Here is a 22,024-nt window from a genome sequence, read left to right as displayed (position 1 = left end):
TTATCGTGGTGAATTTCCGTTATTGGGATAATCGTGAATATCCTCACAGGCGTCCTTATCTCAATAACAGTGTTTTCACCTTCTGAGAGAGTGTTTAGTGTCAGTGGGCACATTTCTCACACCTCTACGAGCACAACTATTAACCCAGAAAAAAGTGAAAATGCTGACTTTTTCTGCACTTCAATCTATTTATAAAAGGACCAAGCTTTGGCACGTCTCACTCTCTGGGCCACAAGGCCACAGTACCGTTTGATGACAGTAAAGTGCCATAGTGTTGTTCATGTTTTTTGTACTGAAACTGGTTCAAAGTAGTCCAACGTTTATTTTATCTTTCTTCAGGGGGGGACATTGTAATTCATTATTCCTTGTATTAATGCTGTAACTGTCTGTGTGATCTGAAAGCAAATCAAGTTATTGGTTTACAGGGCATTTACAGCATATACAGTATCTAATTGAACCATGTGAATGCTTGGATATCAGGTTTATACTGTACCTGTAGATAATTTTGATTGATGTGATTACCTGCTGCTGAGTGTTGGGTGTCTGCTACACATGATGTTCATCGTGTATCACACATATTGCATCATAGTGACCTGTGTATATATCCTAAGTATATTAGTATATTAACAAAATGTATGATGTAATTCCGGCATGATTTACTCCCATTTTAAGAGTTTTATGGATAATGTTGTGAATTAAAATTATTTCGTCTGGGAAGTATATCATGACATGATATACGTTCCAAGCCTACTTGGCACACACTGGATGGGTGGGCACGCACTCACGCACGCACTCACGCACGCACGCACGCACGCACACACAGGGTATGCATGCACACACAAGAGAGAGATTGATACTCCAGCTGTTCGGAAGCAGAAGGACAGAATGTCCCCAACAGCTGTGAATTCCTCTAGATGTAAGGATGAGTGGAGAGAGAAGGAGAGAGAGAAGGAGGGATAGATGGAGGGCCATAGTGAAGGTTGCTGGCACAGAGGAGAATTAAGCTGCTCTTGCCCGTTGCAGTTGTCGACGTCAGGCACGTGCACACGTAGACATCAAAGGGGGCTTGAGCCCCTGCCCTTTTTATCGTCTGTAAAAAAGTGTCCCTTCCTGACCATGAATGCAGTTTTTACTATGGCGAAAGAAACGCAAATGCCCTCTTTCCAGTACCTGTGAAGGCAGGCGTGCAAGAGAATTAACTTGACCAAACTCTCCTGAACTTGAATGCAGCATCTTGTGTCGAAAGAATTGCCCTCTCTGTGTAGAAATCCATGCCGTATGCCATGTCTCCAGTATTGCCTTTTTTTATGCTTAGTTTAGTGTGAAGTACTGAAAATAGCAGACCTCCAAGGTCAGCTTTTTTCAATATTTTCACCAAAAGGCCCCTTTAGAAATGTCAGCCCCTGCCTCTCCAACATTCTCTGCACGTCCCTGGTCGACGTGCAAGTGGGCAGGTCTGTTTTCAAAGTGGTCCGTTCCGTTTCAGCTGTGGACAATGGATTTGCCCTGAGAGCAAATGCCTCTTGTTGTTGTCGACCACGGGCCAACCAACGTCAGCAAGAACTCATGATGCTCATAATGGAATGACTAATGTTCGTAAGCAAACGAATGATCATTTTTATGATACATTAATTTGTTGATTTTGGTTTTATAGCTCAATGAGTATTTAATGTCATTAACCACTAAACTCTCAAAAATGACTTGACCTCCTCCTTTTGTCCCGCTCTACACCAAATCTCTTTGATGGAAATATCACAAAGCGCTCCATTTCAACGCATTGTGAGCTTGTAGATCCGTTTTTTGATTTGTTTTGCAGAATGTATTATATTATAACATGACCAGAATAGGTATGCTATAGCGTTCATGAGGTTCATTAATCAAATGAAGGTAAAATAATGTATAGTAAAACCAAAAGTGTGACGTGACGGACAGACGTGGGACTGACGGACAGCCGGTGGAGGTTTTGATAGTAACTGCGACCTGACGGTTGCAATTATTGAAATTAATTGAATAATTTTTTTCATAATTTAGATTTAGTTTAGAGAGACAGGAAACTGAGGCCAGAGGGTATAGAAGGCACCCACAACACAGCCCTCCAGACAGACTTGACCCAGGAACGTTGTTCTTATGTGGTCAACCCGCTATCCAGTCACCTACCAGCGCGACCCAGATCGATGTGTCCCAGATAGATGTTGTTTCTCCTCTCTACCTTTCTCCTGCGCTCCGCTTCGTCGCACATACCATATAATCCAGTATCAAGCCTCAGCTTACCACCAGTGTTTATGTATACAAATAGTAACTAGCACTTAACCTAATGTGTGACTTCCAGAGTAGCCAGAGTCCAGACCTACCCGGTCCGTCCAATACCACTGGAAGGTTCACCAGAGGTGGAAAAAGTACAGTACTCACATTTTGTACTTAAAGTTAAAGTATCAATACTGCACTGTAGATGTACTCTGTTAGGGTGCCCTCACACCAAAATACCTATGAGAGTGGAATCCGCGTTCCGCCAATGCATTTCAATGTGAGTGAAGCGGTTTCATGCCAGCAGAGGATTTCTGCAAAAACGCTCCCTTATCATTGAAATGCATTGGCGGAACGCAGATTCCACTCTCATAGGTATTTTGGTGTGAGGGCACCCTTACAGGTAAAAGTCTGGAATTCAAAATGTACTTGAGTAAAAGTATGAAAGTATTGGCATCAAAATGTACGTAAAGTACTAAAAGTAAAAGTACTAAATGTTTGAAAATAGCAGATCTACAAGCTCACAACAAGTCGCATCGCGACTCATTGTGAGCTTGTAGATCGGCTATTTTCAAATAGCCAAGGTATAAAACAGGACTAAAGTGGTTTATGTTTGTTTTATAATATTATAATTTGTATCTGCAAAGTAACTAAAGTTTTCAAAATAAATGTAGTGGAGTAAAAGTACAATATTTGGATTCAAGATGTAGTTGAGTAGAAGTAGAAGTGCGGGAAATTAGAAATACTCAAGTAAAGATAATAACTCAAAATTGGACTTAAGTACATTACGTAAGTAAACGTACTTATAGTTACTTTACACCACTGAGGTTCACACACCAAACCAACAATAAACAAAGTATTCTTGGGGGTGACTTTGAGTAGATATAAATACCGCTTTTAGACATATGTAACTCTCAGGGGGGAAAAAAACAAGCCAATGAAGCCATTCAACCAAAATAGCAGCCTCTGCTTGCCTAAATGAACCGAGAGGATGTTATGGTGAAGACTAACTTTAGAAACAGGAAGTCAGTGCTTCTGTGTGAGCGTACATGTGTGTATGCGTGCGGTGTATGCATGTGCGCTGGTGTCTATGTGTTTGTGTGTGTGTGAGTCTGCCAGTGGATAGCGCGCACGCAGTGTTGTTGCTGTGCATGTGTGTGTATTGCAGCAGTCTGCGAAAAAAGAGGATGATGGTTGTGAAACGCATATGCTATTACAGAAACCAGAAGTTTGTCTCCTGCCTATTTTTAGCAGCACAATGCTGAAATGTGAGAGGCCCAGGAGGAGAGCTCTTCCTCGCTACATCAAGATGATTTCATGCGCTCTACATTCTCTAGATCTTATCGCTTTGCTTGCATTTAGTTTCATTTCGCCATGCACAGAACAATTGGCAGCACAAGGGAAGATTCGCTAAAATAACATTTAGTGCAGTGGTTCTCAAAGTGGATTCCAGGGACTCTGTGGGTTCCTTTAGCTAGGGGGTCTAAATTGACCCTTACAAGTCTGTAACTCTGACAGTGTACAAATGGAGCCATTGTCAGAGGTGAGGGAAGACCTTGACATTTGAAAGTTTGGGAAACACTGTTTTAGTGACTCAAAATACTTGTTTCAGAATTACTTTTATCGTCGTTGTTGGGTGGAAACCTTGTATGTCCAAAACCGTTTGTTTTGTATTTATCATTTTGAAAATGATTTAAACTAGTGAAAACAGCCGATCGGCTGTTTTCACTACTTTTGTGCGACGGCCTTGTATGATGAAGCAGGGCTTTACTTTGCGAAAGAAATGTACAAATATGAAACTTGGAGATACAAGGTTTCTGCCCGACAGTGACGTTATATGTGAATGCGATGTCATGGCAAAGCCAGTGAGCAAATGTGCTGTGCCAAGGCCTGACTGTAGATGCTATCAGAGCAGCCTAGTTGAAACCTTGCTGGGTCAAGTTGGAAGAAACCTTAACTGTCCTCTCTGAATGCATTATGCATTGAGGGAGCCGGTCCTGTGTCCAGTAGTGCTTACGCTGAATGAGTTACAATGTTTTCCCGCTTGATGGACTTGGCCAAGCAGGACAAAGAAGGCGGGAAAGAATAACACAGTGCAACACAGAGCCAGTAAGTGTTGACTACTCCTGTATGTGTCTTTGTTTACTCATCAACAGTGTTAGGTCCTCTGGATTAAGAGTGTCTCCTAAATGTAGGACTATACATTTACTAAATTTCTTAATTTGCCAAAATTGCCAAAATTGTAAATAGTAAAAAAAGAATATATATATATATATATATATATATATATATATATATATATATATATATATATATATATATATATAGTATTTGTATTTTTGGATACTTTGTAGTGGAGTCATTTCCAAAAAATTATGTTGTACGTTTGACTACACTACATTTTGGAGAAGGGAAAATATGTAGACTAAGTACTTTTTAAATCAAGTACCAGGATTATCTATACTTTGACTCACTCAAGTGCTGGAGTTGAGTACTGCTTCCACTCCACCACTGCTCATCACACATCACTTATGAATGTAGTGCAGTCAGATAGATTCAGATCAGTCAGTGTGAATGTGGTGCAGTCAGATAGATTCAGATCAGTCAGTGTATGTGGTGCAGTCAGATAGATTCAGATCAGTCAGTGTGAATGTGGTGCAGTCAGATAGATTCAGATCAGTCAGTGTGAATGTGGTGCAGTCAGATTCAGATCAGTCAGTGTGAATGTGGTGCAGTCAGATAGATTCAGATCAGTCAGTGTGAATGTGGTGCAGTCAGATAGATTCAGATCAGTCAGTGTGAATGTGGTGCAGTCAGATAGATTCAGATCAGTCAGTGTGAATGTGGTGCAGTCAGATAGATTCAGATCAGTCAGTGTGAATGTGGTGCAGTCAGATAGATTCAGATCAGTCAGTGTGAATGTGGTGCAGTCAGATAGATTCAGATCAGTCAGTGTGAATGTGGTGCAGTCAGATAGATTCAGATCAGTCAGTGTGAATGTGGTGCAGTCAGATAGATTCAGATCAGTCAGTGTGAATGTGGTGCAGTCAGATAGATTCAGATCAGTCAGTGTGAATGTGGTGCAGTCAGATAGATTCAGATCAGTCAGTGTGAATGTGGTGCAGTCAGATAGATTCAGATCAGTCAGTGTGAATGTGGTGCAGTCAGATAGATTCAGATCAGTCAGTGTGAATGTGGTGCAGTCAGATAGATTCAGATCAGTCAGTGTGAATGTGGTGCAGTCAGATAGATTCAGATCAGTCAGTGTGAATGTGGTGCAGTCAGATAGATTCAGATCAGTCAGTGTGAATGTGGTGCAGTCAGATAGATTCAGATCAGTCAGTGTGAATGTGGTGCAGTCAGATAGATTCAGATCAGTCAGTGTGAATGTGGTGCAGTCAGATAGATTCAGATCAGTCAGTGTGAATGTGGTGCAGTCAGATAGATTCAGATCAGTCAGTGTGAATGTGGTGCAGTCAGATAGATTCAGATCAGTCAGTGTGAATGTGGTGCAGTCAGATAGATTCAGATCAGTCAGTGTGAATGTGGTGCAGTCAGATAGATTCAGATCAGTCAGTGTGAATGTGGTGCAGTCAGATAGATTCAGATCAGTCAGTGTGAATGTGGTGCAGCCAGATAGATTCAGATCAGTCAGTGTGAATGTGGTGCAGTCAGATAGATTCAGATCAGTCAGTGTGAATGTGGTGCAGTCAGATAGATTCAGATCAGTCAGTGTGAATGTGGTGCAGTCAGATAGATTCAGATCAGTCAGTGTGAATGTGGTGCAGTCAGATAGATTCAGATCAGTCAGTGTGATGCAATAGGGTCTCAGTCTGGTGTGCTTCCTGGGTAAAACCCACAGGTAGGTGGTTCCTGTTTAGATGAGAAATAAGACCAACTTCCTGATCGTTTCCTATCTGGAGTTCCTTTCAGTGGAAAGCAGGCCTATTTGGGTAATTTGTGTGTGCGTGCGTGCCTGCACGCATGTGTGTACATAGGGATATTGATGATTATATCCCTGATGAATTGGTTAGCAGTTACACCGACTAATGCATGTTTCTTAAACCTGGTGCCCTATTTGGGGCTTGCCATTTATAGATGACAATATTCAAAATTATTTCTATTTTACAACAAGCTCACATTATGTCCCAATGCGACCCATTGTGGACTAGTAGATCTACTAGTTTTGCTATTTGTTGTACAATGAAGTCCATGATAGGGTTTACCTGGTTAAAATCCCGGACTTCTTATGGCATTTGACAATCCCACCTTTTCTGTGGCGTGATGGATTAGTCAGGGTCGTAGATGCTCAGTGCTTGTGTCTCGTAGTGCCTCTCTTTTATAAGACATGCGATCATTTGAACAGTGGTATTGCTGTGGTCATGTGTCTCCTCACTGAGTTGGATTACCAATCTCAAGCGAGTTTCAAATACCATACTGAAATGAATGGAAAACCAATGGCTTTTCTGGGAAGGTCAAGAAAGCCTACCAGACAATTAGAGATCCTCTGTGCAAGGTAGATGCTAGAAGAATGGTGTACAGCCCGCTAACAAATTACCACGCCCACTGCTTTGGAAACCATTCCAGGATTTTGGATTGATTCCGCGATGCAGCTTTATTTTCTTTGTATTCTTAATTGTTTCCAGTATTTTTAACAACGAAAGCCTCGAAATTGTCCTCAGTCTCTAGTTGAGTTCCTTTGCAAACTCTGACATCAATGCCTGCATTCGTTCATCACTGCTAGTGCTTCCTGTTGCACCTTTCCCCCTTTTACCGGTACATCTAGAGCAGGGGTCTTCAACGTTTTCAGGCCAAGGACCCCTTAGTTGAGAGAGAGATGAAGCAGGGACCCCCACTACATATCGTATACAATTGTGTTGCAGATTAAAAATGTACAACATGGATTATTTCTTATACAGTTTAGACTTGACAGCACTATCATCTGTGTAGGTTGGATTAATGTGTATTGTCATACATTTAACCACATGAACTGTCAATACCTACTAGTCTGCTCTTTTTTTCCCTCTACACTACACATCTGTGCCAAGAAATAGCAGATCTACAAGCTCACAACGCCTCACGCTGCAATGTTCCTCTAAGAATAGGGATGCTAGGGTTCAAGTGATCAAACATGATCACACAAAGATTTGGAGGACCCCCTGTAGTAACTCTGAGGACCCCCTAGGGGTCCTGGACCCCCTGTTGAAGACCCTTGATCCAGCGCCAGATGTGGATCTCAACACTGCACCACACAGTGCTACTTGCCCCCTGTCAAATACTGACACACGCACATTTATTAATCCCAGGTATAGTAGGTTCACCAATGCTCTTCCCCAGCAATGGTCATACTGTAAGGCACACTTTCATACCTGGTAGTACAGTGGTTATCCCCCAACTTTTAGCCTGTGTAGACGTTTGCCCTGGTGAAAAACAACAGTATCGAGTTATCTGTGAGCTTGCATATGTTTTTGTCTCACCAATATGATTCATCAGAAAATGCTTGAGGAACTTGAGGTTGATGTTTCCACAGTATGAGTTATCATTTGTGTCTGTACTCTATATCTGAGATCTTCACTACTTCTTAATTATTATATATTTTTTTATTTATGGAATGTCTTAGATTTCTTAGATTTGTTTGTTTTAAATTGTATACAATTATTTTATAAACAGTTATAAAAGATATTTTGAGTTGTATATTATTTTTTTATGTAGGAAGAGAATTGGATTTTTACTTGAGTCGTGATCCATAAAAACTGGTCCGTGACTAGGGCTATCACAATTATTACATAATCGTCTAATCGCGATTATTTGACATAATCGGGATTATTTTTCATAATCGTCATAATCATTTCCATGTTGAAAAATGTTCATATATTTTTTTAAAGTAAAAAAATAGTGGAAATAGCAGATCTACAAGCTCACAACGCGTCGCAACGCGTTGTGAGCTTGTAGATCGGCTATTTCCACTATCAATGTTCTTTTTTAACTAGTATAAAGTTGTCAAATATGTCAGTAATTTCTTTGTATATTTAGGTTATGTGTCATATCTACCATGTACAACTTCAAAACCTAAAAGCCAAGCAGAAATGTAATTGTCAACGACAAAAACACAATTAAATCGTTAATCGCAATTATTTGAGTGACAATTAATCGTCACTCAAATTAATCATGTAAAATGTCACTAGGTCCCGACCCAGTGTTTGGGAAACAGCGGTCCAGTCTTGTGCTGTAGTCCTCTGAGCAGCTCTACCAAGCCGCTAAGTGTCTTGCACCACCAGGGCAATTCATTGGTAATTGAGACTGCAGAGCGGGTTGAGCGCTTGCTCATTGACTCCCCTGCCCTGATTTTTCCTGGTATTCTGGCGGATTGAACCGGAACCGCGTTCCATCTGTTGATCAAGTGTTACTAGAGATGCTCCATATTGGTTTCCTCAGGTTACAACCACAAGTCTCAACCTGTAAAGGTAGGATTCCTGTGACTGTGTGACACCAGGGAGAGATTTACAGACACAGAACACAGAGCATCTGACTCGCTTGTGTAAACCACCGGGCCTCAAATGGTGTCCCAGTCCAGGTGTGCCTTGGTGAAAACTAGACATTATTATTGCAATATATATATATACAGGGTTCCCACGGTCATGAAATTCCTGGAAATATTTTGAAATTAAAAAAAAAAAATTCCAGTACTGAAAAAGTTTTGGAATTGATCAAGGGTCCTGGAAGGTCCTGGAAAAAATAGCTATGCATTGTCTTTGGTTATTGATTTTGTTAATAACTCTGAAATAACACATTTAACATTGGCCAAATTGTCAAATATTAGAGGCAGAAATTGTGAAAATAGCAGATCTACATGCTCACAACGCCTGTAGATCGGCTATTTTCACAATAGAACAGTGTTATACAAAATTCCTCAACTCGTAGTGCTCGTCAGCGTCCCCAGTTCAAATATGATTATTTCGGGGGTCACAGCCTGAAAAGGTTGAGAACCACTGGCATACTACCTGTCTTTGGGTATTGCGCATAGGAGTAAGCGACTTGTTAATGAGCTGAATTATTGTTATATAGTCCTGGAAATTGGGTTAAATATTCTGGAAAAGTTTTGGAAATTAATTGGTAAAAATGGGTGGGAACCCTGTATATAGTCTACAACTATATGAAATGTTATAAAATATTTTTTCAGTACACCCACGTTTCCCCAATACAGATGCAAATAGTACACCCATACACTTTCAACCTGGTATCCCTAATTTGGGAAAGAATATGCTAAATTATTATCAGTATCACTTTGTTTGATGTACCGGTAATGCAAAAAACGTAAACCTGAGCTGTTCTGGGAAGATGATGGACAGAAGTTAGAATGGTTGTTTAATTATAAAGTCTTTAAGATGGCACATTTTGTTTCTAGAGCTTGCAGTCTCAGCTCTTCAAATAGTAGCTTGAGTGTTAAAGTTGGTTATTTGTTTGATCATTGTCTGTGTGAATTGTTATGTTGGTGAATTGTTTTTGTCAAATGAAATGTAAAGGTGTCCTGTATAAGTCCATATGGGCTGGGCTTCCTTGGAAGCATGCCACTTTAATAAAGAAAAATCAATCAATCAATCAATAGTATTTGTAAAAAAAAAATCTAAATAATGTTATAATATAGCAACATTTTGACTTGCCTATTGTTGTGCCTATTAGGCACAAAAAGTTTGAAAACCACTGGTATGATCTGTAGACATTAGTGTTGCTCTCTGTCTGTCTGTCTGTCTGTCTGTCTGTCTCTCTCTCTCTCCCTTTCTCCCTCTCGCTTTCCGTGTCTCTCTGTCTCACACTCGCAGACGCTTTAGGGCAGGGCTACTCAACTTAAGATGGCTCAGGGGCCACTCAGCAAAATACAAAAAGTCAGAGGACCGCAAGATAAAAATTATGGTCGTTATTTTGGACATTTAGTCTAGACAATGATTTTGTAACACACTGCATGAGTAGTCTAAAAAATAAGGAAACACTAGAAAACAGACACGTTTCCATCTGTAAGAACAAACCTCAAAGAACAAAAAGAAGAAATGATTAAGGATGAAATGATGAAGTTTCTTATTTTGGGACAAATAAAATAGCCAAATAGTCTTGTATGAAACAAGACAACAATTGTTTCTTTGTGGTTTTGGGCAGTAACTGAAACATTTTCCAGAAATTATTTGTCCACGCTGAAAGTAGACAAAATATATTTTATTAGTATGACCATGGCGGGCCGCATAGACATAATGCTGGGGCCGCATGCGGCCCATGGGCCACAGCCTACATATTAAAGGACAACTTTTTTTTTTTTTAAAAGGGTTCATATTTTAGATTGTAATTAGAGAAAAGAAAATATGAGTGTTAAAATGTTTTCATTTACTGCTTTCTATTGTTTTAGCGATTTTAGTAGTTTGATTTCAGTGGGTGAGGGCATGCGTACAAGTGGCTAAATATGTATTTTTAGACAGAATAAGCCGGTAATTTCTTTGTTACTATTTACACCAGCCCCCATAAGTCACATCTGCCCATGAAATATTGCAGTGCATCTTCGGGAATGGGCTTATTGTGTCTAAAAAGACATATTTAGCCACTTGCATGCATGCCCCATGCAACCTTGGGGAATGCATGCAAATCACAATCGTTAAAATCACTAAAATGATAGAAAGAAGTAAATGAAAACATTTTATCACTCATCTTTTATTTTCTCTAATGTCTAAAATATGAACCCTTGTTGCAAAAAAACAAAGTTGTCCTTTAAGATGTTGTTAATTGGGGGCTATCGGGGAGGGATAATAATCGCCAGCTCACAGAATGTGATGTGATCCTCACTGTCAATAGTTCCCCTCTTATTAAGTCCCCCCCTGTTGTTTCATGTCCTTAATGGCATGTCAGTCTCACTTGACCTACAGTAATAAGAGCGTGGGAGTGTTTTCCTCTTCAGAGGAAGAATTCTGTCAACCCGAAAACGCCTTCACAGACCTCTCTCTCTCCCTGTCTCTCTGTGTCTCTCTCTCTTTCTGAGTCACTTTCACTGGGTTTGAATACTGGGCCTGCTCTGGCAAGCAGCTTGAATCAGACCGTGTGTGTGTGTGTGTGTGTGTGTGTGTGTGTGTGTGTGTGTGTGTGTGTGTGTGTGTGTGTGTGTGTGTGCGTGTGCGTGTGTGTGCGGCCTACATGCAAAGTAGAGATTTGTTCCAGGTTGATTATCGTCGTTGTCGTGTGGAAACCTTGTATGTCCAAAACAGTTCGTTTTGCATTTAGCATTTTAAAAATGATTTAAACTAGTGAAAACAGCCGATCTACAAGCACACAACGCCTCGCACCGCGAGGCGTTGTGTGCTTGTAGATCTGCTGTTTTCACTATTTTTTGCGACGGACTTGTATGGTGAAGCAGGGCTTTACTTTATGAATAAAAACATACATATTTGAAACTTGGAGATACGAGGTTTCTGCCCGACAGTGACGTTATTATACTGTAGTGCACATCTGAAGGTTATGGAGTTAGTGGAGTACAGTACATACATTCCTGTGACTTGTGGAAACATTTACTCAGAGTTGGTACTGTATTGCAAAAGTTGGCGGTTCAAACAAACTAGTGCTCTTTTTGGAAATATTGTTAATTTCACTGGAGACCAGTAAGAAGTAATATAAATAATTGATCCTAAAAGCTTCCAAGAGAAAATGATGTGAACTAGGCTTTGATGTCAATAGTGACTTTATTATTTCAACAATGTCTCGGGTTCGCGTAAGCGATGATGTTATCAACACATTTGTCGGTTCAGAAATGAAGGGCAATGCAAATAGGGAGTGTGTGTGACTGTGTGTTTGTCTGGGTCTTATGATGTGAGATTCATGGTCCCACCCTATTTTACAGTACATAATAAGACAGAATAAAGCCATAATAAAAAAGAAAGTGTTTGTAATTAGAAATAATATGTTTTCATTAGACAGAAACAAACGCAGTTATACCTTAATTACCTCTACATTATGTTCTAATTGGAAATCGAATGAGGGCTCGAACACATGACTGCCCGACTTTTTGAGCCGATTGTGCTGTCGCCGACCATTTTTGGCGCTCGCGGACAAAAATGGCGATCTGCCGCAAGATCGGGCTGCTCGCCGAGGTTTTGCTTGTTTTGTGTGAAAAGCACTGCGAGAAGATCTGGCCGCGATTATAGCGCTCGACGATTTCTTCCAGAGCGTTTCTAGATATCTAGCAATTGATATTTGGCTCTGTCTCAAACTTTACAGTATGAAAGAGGTTGCGCACCCTGAGAAGATCTGTGTTAAATGATTAGAACATAATGTAGGGCTAATTAAGGTATAACTGTGTATGTTTATGTCTAATGAAAACAGTTTATTTCTAATTACAAACACATTATTTCTTATTATGGCTTTATTCTGTCTTATTCTGTACTGTAAATTAGCGTGGGTAACCAGATTGGTTTTGTTGTTTCGGCGAGGGCATTCCTGTTGTCACAGTGGTGTCCACGGAGGATATAATGCAGTTCTACAAGGTATACCAGTACGAGACCTGGATGATACTTGTCGAGAACTATGTGAGTAATGTCGATGTGGTGTGGCAGAGTCATTCAGACTTACGAGTTCAGTAAATTTCCATATTCCTTAACTCCCCCCCTCCCCTCCCTCCCTCCCTCCTCCCCCCCAGAGGGAGTAAAGTAATAAGGTGTCTCCTTGCATGCTTTATCTGTCTCCCCTTTTGTACCAGAAAGTGAAGCATTCCACAGCAGGACCATTGAACGTATATGTTTATTGGTTTCAAGTGTCAAGTCACGTCGCCACGTGAAACAGTATCGAGTTATCTGTGAGCTTGCATATGTTTTTGTCTCGCCAATATGATTCATCAGAAAAATGCTTGAGGAACTCGGGTTGATGTTTCCAAAGTATGAGTTATCATTTTGCCATTGTGTCTGTTCTCTATACCTGAGTGAAGTTCAATGTCAGGTCATAAGGAGTGTATTAGTTGATTCACAGATTTTATTATATCTTAAACATTGCACGGTAAAACTAAAAATAGCACCTACCTACATACCTGCTACTATGGCTTCTAGATAAACCAAAGGATCAAAAATAGATCAAACACTCTCTTAACTCATACTGCACCTATAAAAGCACAGCTGCTTTTGGTTTCGGCACTTTGGTTTGGTTCAGTTGCCTCGCTCTTATAGGAGCTAAATTTAGACGGTTTGTACTAAAACCTGAGAGGAAGATGACTGATCCATCTATCTGACCCAAATATTTTGTCCCGCACAATGTTCTAATCCAGACATTGCCCCACACATCCCCGTCTCTCATTCTTCTGTGGTTCCCCCTAGCCTAATAAACAAACAACTTCCGTAATCCAGTAGGATTTCCAGAAGATTGCGAGAAACAAATGAAATGGTTTCCGGAAGAGGGCGGGTACGAGGCTATAGGTTCCCCCTGCCCCCCATTCCTTGTTTTTTTGTTTTGTTCTGAATGTGACTTTGGATCACAGCCAGTTCAATTGAAGCAGCAAGACTTGAATGAAATGAAATGCAGTCGTGCACATCTGGGCATGCTACGTGCACCCATCTTGATGCGGTCTCAGGGATGTTTACATCAAACATATAATTTTCCGAATGTCTGAGTGTCTGTCTGTCTGTCTGTCTGAAACAGCGTTTCTCCTCAGTGGCTGGAGCAATTGATCTGAAATCGCATCACAATTAGCATATGAACACACCTAACATAACTGTGAAGCCTGTTTGTCACTTTCACAAATCGTATGCTGTATATTAGCATTTTTATGGTGTATCTACTATCTATTCTGCATCTAGCTTGAGGCTAATCTATTCTGCATCTAGCATGAGGCAACATGTTTAACCAGCTGTGTGTGTGTGTGTGTGTGTGTGTGTGTGTGTGTGTGTGTGTGTGTGTGTGTGTGTGTGTGTGTGTGTGTGTGTGTGTGTGTGTGTGTGCGTGCGTGCGCGGGGGGGGGAGGTTGTCTGGCCCTGTTACAGATGTTGTCCAAAAATCATGCAGATCGGTACACAGTATCTCTGTAGCCGTTAAACGAAACGGGTATTTCTTACGTTGATGCTCCTACATAAAATCATGCAGATCGGTACACAGTATCTCTGTTACTTCAAATGTAAACAGTTGAAGTGTTGCTGGGCTCATTCTGTGACTATCTGTGCAAAACATACAATGAAATTTACATTTACATAGTGTGTGTGTGTGTGTGTGTGTGTGTGCGTGCGTGCGTGCGTGCGTGCGTGCGTGCGTGCGTGCGTGCGTGCGTGCGAACTGAACAGCCCTTACCGAATGAACCGAATTTCTTTCTTTTTTTTGGGTGTGGCCACATAAAAACATAATTTTAACTCTTTCTGTACACTTTTTTTTAGAAAATCTTCCTCCTAGTATACAGTATTTTCTGGACTATAAGGCGCACCTGACTATAAGGCGCACTGTCAATGAATGGTCTATTTTCAAACTATTTTCATATATAAGGCGCACCTGACTATAAGGCGCACATAATAGACGCTATCGTTGCGTTATGCATCCAACAGATGGAGCTGTGCTAAAGGGAATGTCAATGTCAATGAATGATCCATATATAAGGCGCACTGGACTATAAGGCGCACTGTAGTTTTTTGAGAAAATTAAAGGCTTTTAAGTGCGCCTTATAATCCGGAAAATACGGTAATCATAATACCTGATTATCATGTATTAGGGGCAAACAAATCATGGCACCCCATCTTTAAAATAAACTGAACTTTTTGGAAATATTTTCAAATTGTTTTTTTTTTTTTTATTATTATTTTCAACCAAAACCGTGAGCCAAAAACCGAGGTTCGAACCAAACCGTGGGCTGACTGAACCGTTGTGTGTGTTGTTCTGCAGGGCCAGGCCTTCCATTTCAAAATGTACAGCTGCAGCATCGGAGTAGGGGTGGGTTTGCTGTAAAAAAAAAATAAGAATGAATGAGGAATTAACAGAAATGAAACAAATGAAAGTTGCTAAAATATCCCTGGGTTTAGGAGGATTGTCCTCCCACCGCCCCCCCAAAAGAAATCCAAGCCCCACTCTTAATAGATAAGTGCAAGTTGCAATCTTTGTGCCAAATCCACAACATAACACGCAGAGGAGAAAGAAACAAAACTGCATTCCTTACATTTTAACTCTTCAACAAATCGAATGATTGATCACTGAAGAGCATCTCTTCTTTCTTTCTCTCCCTCTCTCTCTCTCTGCCTCTCTGTCTGTCTGCAGTGGATGTGACAGTCACCAATCAAGTTTTGTCACCACCGGTAAGTGGGGAGCAGCAACCTATGGACCTGAGTGTCTCCCAGAGGTTGGTTGGTCCTGGGCTGGACTCTGCCATGCTTGTCCCCCACCACCCCTTCTTCCTTGGACCCTTCTCTTCCCAGCCTTGCTCCCAGTTCTCTCAGCAGCAGCACTTACAGGTACAGGTCAGGGGCATCACAAGGGTCACCAGCACTTTCGCCTATAACATATTCGCCTACACGCATTTGGTCCTTTCGCCTGGCATTTTCGCCTTGGAGGAGAGTCTTTTCACCTACCTGTCTGAGCCATTTCGCCTACCCTCAATTCTGCTGTCAGACTGTCCATGTTTGCAAATTATCTCTTTGTCATTTAAATATTATAGTGACTGTGACAGTGGTGTCAAGTGAATCTAACAGTTTACTTGACATTTATTATTTACATCACATTTTATTCCTAAAAAATGGCAAAATAGTTTTTTATGCCTGACAGGCAAGGTTGATTCTATAGGCTATTTAGGTGTAGCGTATCTTATATAGACCTATATAGGCTAATAGCCTACATATATATTTTGTATAGCCTAATGTTAAAACAATATAGGCCTACAATACTGTTCATTTTACAATACTGTTCAATACTGCACCAAAGAATGTATAGTATCGGGACATGGATTAATTAATTATTTGGGCGCACCTGATTCCAATAGCTCTGTATTTATGTGATTACTATGGAGTGCATAGGATAGGATAGCCATGTGTAGGTTTGACATGTAACACCACTGTCACAGTCACTATAATATTTAAATGACAAAGAGATAATATGAAAACATGGACAGTCTGACAGCAGAATTGAGGGTAGGCAAAATGGCTCAGACAGGTAGGTGAAAAGACTCCTCCACGGCAAAAGTGCCCCGCGAAAAGACCTGGCGAAAATGTTATAGGCGATTATGCCTGACACCTTCACAAGGGGGGAGGGGAGAGTGGGACTGAGTTACTAGGGCCCAAGGTGGAGGGCCCTGGAATGATTTTATACTTTAGCTATTGAAAAATTGCAGATATACAAGCTCACAGCGCGGCACCGAGTGCCGCGCTGCGAGCTTGTAGATCTGCTATTTTTGAAAAGTCATGAAAATGTGTGCAAATCTTTGGATATATGTGTTTTTTTAAGCGAACATTTCTAACTCAAATTTTGCTTCTGGGGGGTTCCTGCAACTAAATATTTTGAGATGGGGTTCCGTGCCCAAATACATATCATTTTGGGGGTCCTTGACATGAAAAGGTTTGAGCACCACTGACATAGAAACATAGGTTTTTCAAAAAACCTTTGAAGGATTTGAAAGACTAGCACAAATGTTCACGATTTTTCAAAAAGTTTCACGTTGTGAGCTTGTATATCTGCTATTTTTCAATAGTTAAAGTATCCAGGGCCCAGAATTTGGTTTGACACCCCTGGCTACAATAAGGGCACGCCATTACCGCAAATATGGGTGAAGCTTCGGGAAAATAAACGTGTCTTTGAAAAGTTCCCTCAACAGCTCCCCCATGCAGCCAGAACAGGTCCTGCATCACTGGTACAGAAAAGGGATCAGAACACGCAGAGATAATTGCAGTGTTGTTGTTTTTTAGGGAAAATCTCAGTTGTCCTACGCCCAGTTGTCCTACGTCCCAGTTGTCCTACTGTGTCCCAGTTGTCCTACTGTAGCCAGTAGCTACATGTAGCCTACCCCCACCTCAGCATTCGTATAGCTACTCAAGTAGTGTACAGCTCTCGCCGAAAATTCGCCGTCCTACTGCTGTAATTATTGTCCACGACATTGCAAGCGGCGCGAAGGCCAGCGGACCTTGGTCCTGCTCTTCGCGCCTGAGCGCCGCAGGCGCGAGTGCCCGCGAAGAGCGGGCCAGGGCCGCGCGCCCGGCGGAGCGCCGCGCGAGTTACGAAGCCGTGGTGAATGCAATCGTTATATTTATGCCCAAGCCGTAAGGCCTGGGCAAGCGCACGATAAACGCATGAATGGGATGAAGATCGCTTGCTTTACAGTCTGTTCGCGGACTAACCCATACAGCCAGGCTACAGTAGGACAACTGGGACACAGTAGGACAACTGGGACGTAGGACAACTGGGACTAGCCCGTTTTTTAAAGCTAAAAAACTTTATAACATGTTTTAAGGAGCTCAATAAATATACTGTACAGTGTACATATTATTTTGTAAAGCTGCATAAAATGTCCACTTTAAAAACATGAAGACATCAAGAAAATCTATTATTATAAATAAGAATGAATACATTAATAAATCAATCACAGCTAAAAAGCTGCTTGATATATATGCGAATGCATAGCAGATACCATATCTGGCTGAATAGTTGCATCATACAGTGTACAGGATGTGAGTTCTTAAGTGCAAGACCGATTTCAAGCAACCAATAGAGCAAGTGTGTTACTTTTTATCATTTTAAGTCTTTAGTTTGGACATACTACTGAAAGCTTCATGAACTTAAAGGACAACTTTTTTTTTTTTTTTACTACAAGGGTTCATATTTTATTTAGATTGTCATTAGAAAAAAGAAAAGATGAATGTTAAAATGTTTTCATTTACTGCTTTCTATCATTTTAGTGATTTTAGCGATTTTGATTTCAGCATACATACAAGTGGCTAAATATGTCTTTTTAGACACAATAAGCTGGCGATTTCTTTATTAGTATTTACAGTAACACTACTGGCCCCCGTACTGTAAGTCACATCTGTCCATGAAGGATTGTGGTGCATCTTTGGAATGAGATTATTGTGTCTAAAAATACATATTTAGCCACGCTTGCCCCAAACCACTGAAATCAAAATCGTTAAAATCGCTAAAACGATAGAAAGCAATAAATTCCAAATTCCTTTTCTCTAATTACATTTTCTAAAATATGAACCCTTGTTGTAAAAAAAACCAAAGCACCATTCTGTGTGTCATTGTGATTGTTTTATGTCATTGGTGTGAGAAGTAATGAATTCCTCAAAATTAACTATTATAGGCTACCGTACAGGTTGTTTGTGCATGCGTTAGTTAAGCCTTTCTGAATGGGAGGTCTGGCACATACAGTAGCTTGTGAGCTTAAAATCTCAAGTTATTTGGAAATGCTTAAGTTGGTTGTGCTTTTTGAGTTGAGCGTCTGCGCACACCAAGCTCTTAGCTGTTTTTACTTTGTGTCTTTCAGTATAACTTTGAACAGAGGCAAAGAGAGATGGACCGCGAGAACACAGAGGAGCTTCAACAGCTGATGCACAAGAGTAAGAAGGAGCAAAGTGAGTAACGTGTGTTCCTCCTTAATGTGATGTGTTGTGGGTTTCTGGGTTCCGTGGAACACCACTTTATCTGAATGGTGAAACGTAAGTAGCCTGTCGACACTCAGCCTGAATTGACATTTCGTTTCACTCCATTATTCAGTCTGAAAGTGCTTCCATCTACAGCAGTTTCTGGGATGGGCGATTGGTTCACTGCCTGACCAATCACAACAGTAGCAAAGCAGATGAGGTAGTTGTTGGTGTTATGTGGCAGTGGCTAGCCTGTTGCTTGCTAACCAATGAAACAGGCAGAATAGGAACCAAAACACAGTAAATATGTCTGCTACTGATGTTTCATAGCGAGATCGATACGATCGCATGTTACTGCAGCAGGCGACGCAATGTTTATGTTTGGGAATGTGCGGTACGGTCCGGTGGCGGCGCTGGGTTACTTGGAATCGCACATGAGTTCTGGGAAAACCCCACCCACGCTGCTCACAAGCCCCAACGTCATCGAGTTGAAGCGACGCAGATACCCCGTACGGATTTTCAACCGTGGAAAACCACTTCAATCGAGAGCGTCACCAGACCCCTGAATTTCCTAAAACATATTTTTAAAGAGGCGTGGCTAGCGATTCAGGGTCTGGAGGAACCAGGCTAAAATGTAAGCTGGCTGATTCAAGTGTCACTCTTGTCAGGAAAAACAGACAGTGTTTTGAACGGTGTCTTCACCATTCACTTTGACTGATGTGTGTTGACTCAGGGCGGGAGGTATGAAGATGGTTTCCTGCTCCTGATAGGATGATTGTTTTTATTGACAGGTGCAGTAGCCAGTCCGCTGGTGAGGCAGAAACTGCGGAACGTGTTGATGATGAAGAAGCACGCTGCTGAGAGGAGCACGCCCAACCACACCAGCTCCAGCAACAGGAGCATTCCAACAGGAATGTGGATGTAGGTGGATGCGGATTTAGGCAGGATGTGCACAGTATCCTATGTGGGTGTTGATGTAGGTGAATGTTGATATTCAGTGGATGTTAGTCCCCTTAGGAATCCGCTGGGAAAAAGTATTGATTCCGCAGAGCACAATCCTGATTCTGCGGAATTCTGCGGAGAATAATTCTTGATTACGCGGACATTAAAAAATAACTCCAGAACAACCTAAAATGACCAGTTATCAAGCAAAAAAGGATTTAGTTCTAATAATCAAGTAAAACCCTTCATGAAATGGCCACAATTAATTGTAATTAGTGGTTAGAATAATCAAATATTCTAATAATCGTTTTTTTTTTAAATAAAAATCAAATATTAAATCTATTACTTTTTTAATTGTTGTTGTTTTTATTGAATTTTTGTTGCAAAGACTATATTGTCATCCAAACAATGCCCATAGTAACTACATTTTGGCTGTAATATTTATTCTCTTCTGCATTAGCATTGTCATTGCCAGGACCATAACGGCATAGAGGAACTATATGTCAGGACACAGTTTCATGTAGGAATGTGGGACCATCCAGCGATCCATCAGTCAAACTATTCCCCCAGGGCCCTGTGAAGCAAAGTCCTATGAGGTGGCCTCACCATGTAGGCTACAAATCGTTTTATAATAGTAGTAATAGTAGTAAGTTTTACTATTATTCCGCGGACGGCAGAAACATCCACGAATGGCCGAGAAATCCCCTGGGGGGACTAGGATGTGGATGTACCTTTACCTCGTATCTCCAGGTTTCAAAATTGTACGTTTTTTCATAAAGTAAAAGCCCTGCTTCATCATACGAGGCTGTCGCACAAAACTAGTGAAAATAGCAGATGTTCAAGCGCACAATGCATCTGGACATTCGGGTTCCGAGGAAAGGTTCTGGGACCGTCCTTCCGAAGCTATAGGAATGATGTAAATTTGTAGTTTTATCACCTCCCTTTCCAAAGAAGGGAATCCGAGAAATGTTATGAAAGCAAGCGTTTATAAATGTAGACAGTTGTCACTGCATAATCAATCCATTAATGTGTAGTTAAGAGTGTTATACATATGGTGAAGAGTCTAGTTTGATAAAGATCCTAATGTTAAAGATGTTAATAGAATTAGGACTGATAGTTTGGTTTCATCATCACTAAATTCTAAAATAAATGTTTAATAGAATTGCAACCTTCGAATCAATATTCTAAATCTACAAAAACTACAAATACACTGCCAGGTTTTAGGTTTCATTCATACATTTCCCACCAAACTTAAGAAGTAGACCTTCATTTGTAATTTATGCTACTGTAGGCTGGAAAATACACCATGTTTGATGGTTAAAACAATTGAATAAATAAGGTATATTGTTTGTTTACTCTGTGGCAGCCACTATTGCATACATGGACTAGTTTTTTTTTGAGGAAATGGTACCACACAGCAGTCCAGCATACTCAGAAGAACCACAATGCATACAAAACAGAACCGGATGTTATGCAGAAAATAGTGTTTCTTGTCCCGCTATGGTTACCAGAGTATCAGAAAACTGATTTTAATGTATCTGAGATAGGGGTTCACTGGATGCCTTGTTAACTAGGGCTGTCACAATTATTAGACCGACATGATACTCTAATCGCAATTATTTGAGGTAATCACAATTATTTTGCATAATCATCATAATCGTTTCCATGTTGAGAAATGTTAATATAGTTTCAAACACAAAAAAAGTAGTGGAAATAGCCGATCTACAACGCGTTGTGAGCTTGTAGATCAGCTATTTCCACTATCAATGTTCTTTTTTAAATATAAAGTTGTCAAATATGTCATTCATTTATTTGTATAGTCATGTGCAACTTCAAAGCTTAAAAGCCAAACAGAAATGTAGTTGTCAATGACAAATACACAATTAAATTGTTAATCGCAAGTTTTCGCAACTATTCGAGTGACAATTAATGAATCTATCCTTGATGTCTTTATTGATTGCCCAGGGAACTTGGCCGTGATCCTGACATGACTCCAAAGCCACAGCCTGCGTCCTGCGATGACGAGAGCAACGGACGGGCCCTTCGTAGGACAGGTACAGTAAGGAACCCGCCGGCTGCTACTGTATGATGGGGGCTCTCCTCTGTCAGGTACAAAAGGGGAGATTACTGGTGATTTTCCACTTTCCATTTCTCAGTGCTCAATGTAATTTGAGTTACTCAAAGACTCAAAATCACCGAGCACTCCTCTTATGACAGCTTGACTTTGTGGGGTATCTTGATACATGATACCTTCCATGTATCTTTAAGGAAACTTTCATTAA

The 22,024-nt window shown here is 40.7% G+C and overlaps 1 pseudogene across 1 annotated transcript in view; it reads left to right on the top strand.

The window, feature by feature from the left end:
- The first annotated feature begins 15,533 nt into the window (after positions 1-15,533).
- Positions 15,534-22,024, top strand: part of LOC308286351 (histone deacetylase 7-like) — a 62,664-nt pseudogene continuing 56,173 nt past the window's right edge. Inside the window, exons 1-4 of the transcript XR_013963349.1 lie at positions 15,534-15,686; positions 18,704-18,791; positions 19,592-19,721; positions 21,708-21,796. The product of XR_013963349.1 is annotated as a histone deacetylase 7-like (transcript). The remainder of the gene's footprint in view (positions 15,687-18,703; positions 18,792-19,591; positions 19,722-21,707; positions 21,797-22,024) is intronic.

This window comes from Nannobrachium achirus, assembly GCF_963921795.1.
Source record: "Nannobrachium achirus genome assembly, chromosome: 6".
Lineage (NCBI taxonomy): Eukaryota > Metazoa > Chordata > Actinopteri > Myctophiformes > Myctophidae > Nannobrachium > Nannobrachium achirus.
The sequence above is the reverse complement of the archived record's forward strand: the minus strand, read 5'-3'. Positions and strand labels throughout refer to the sequence as shown.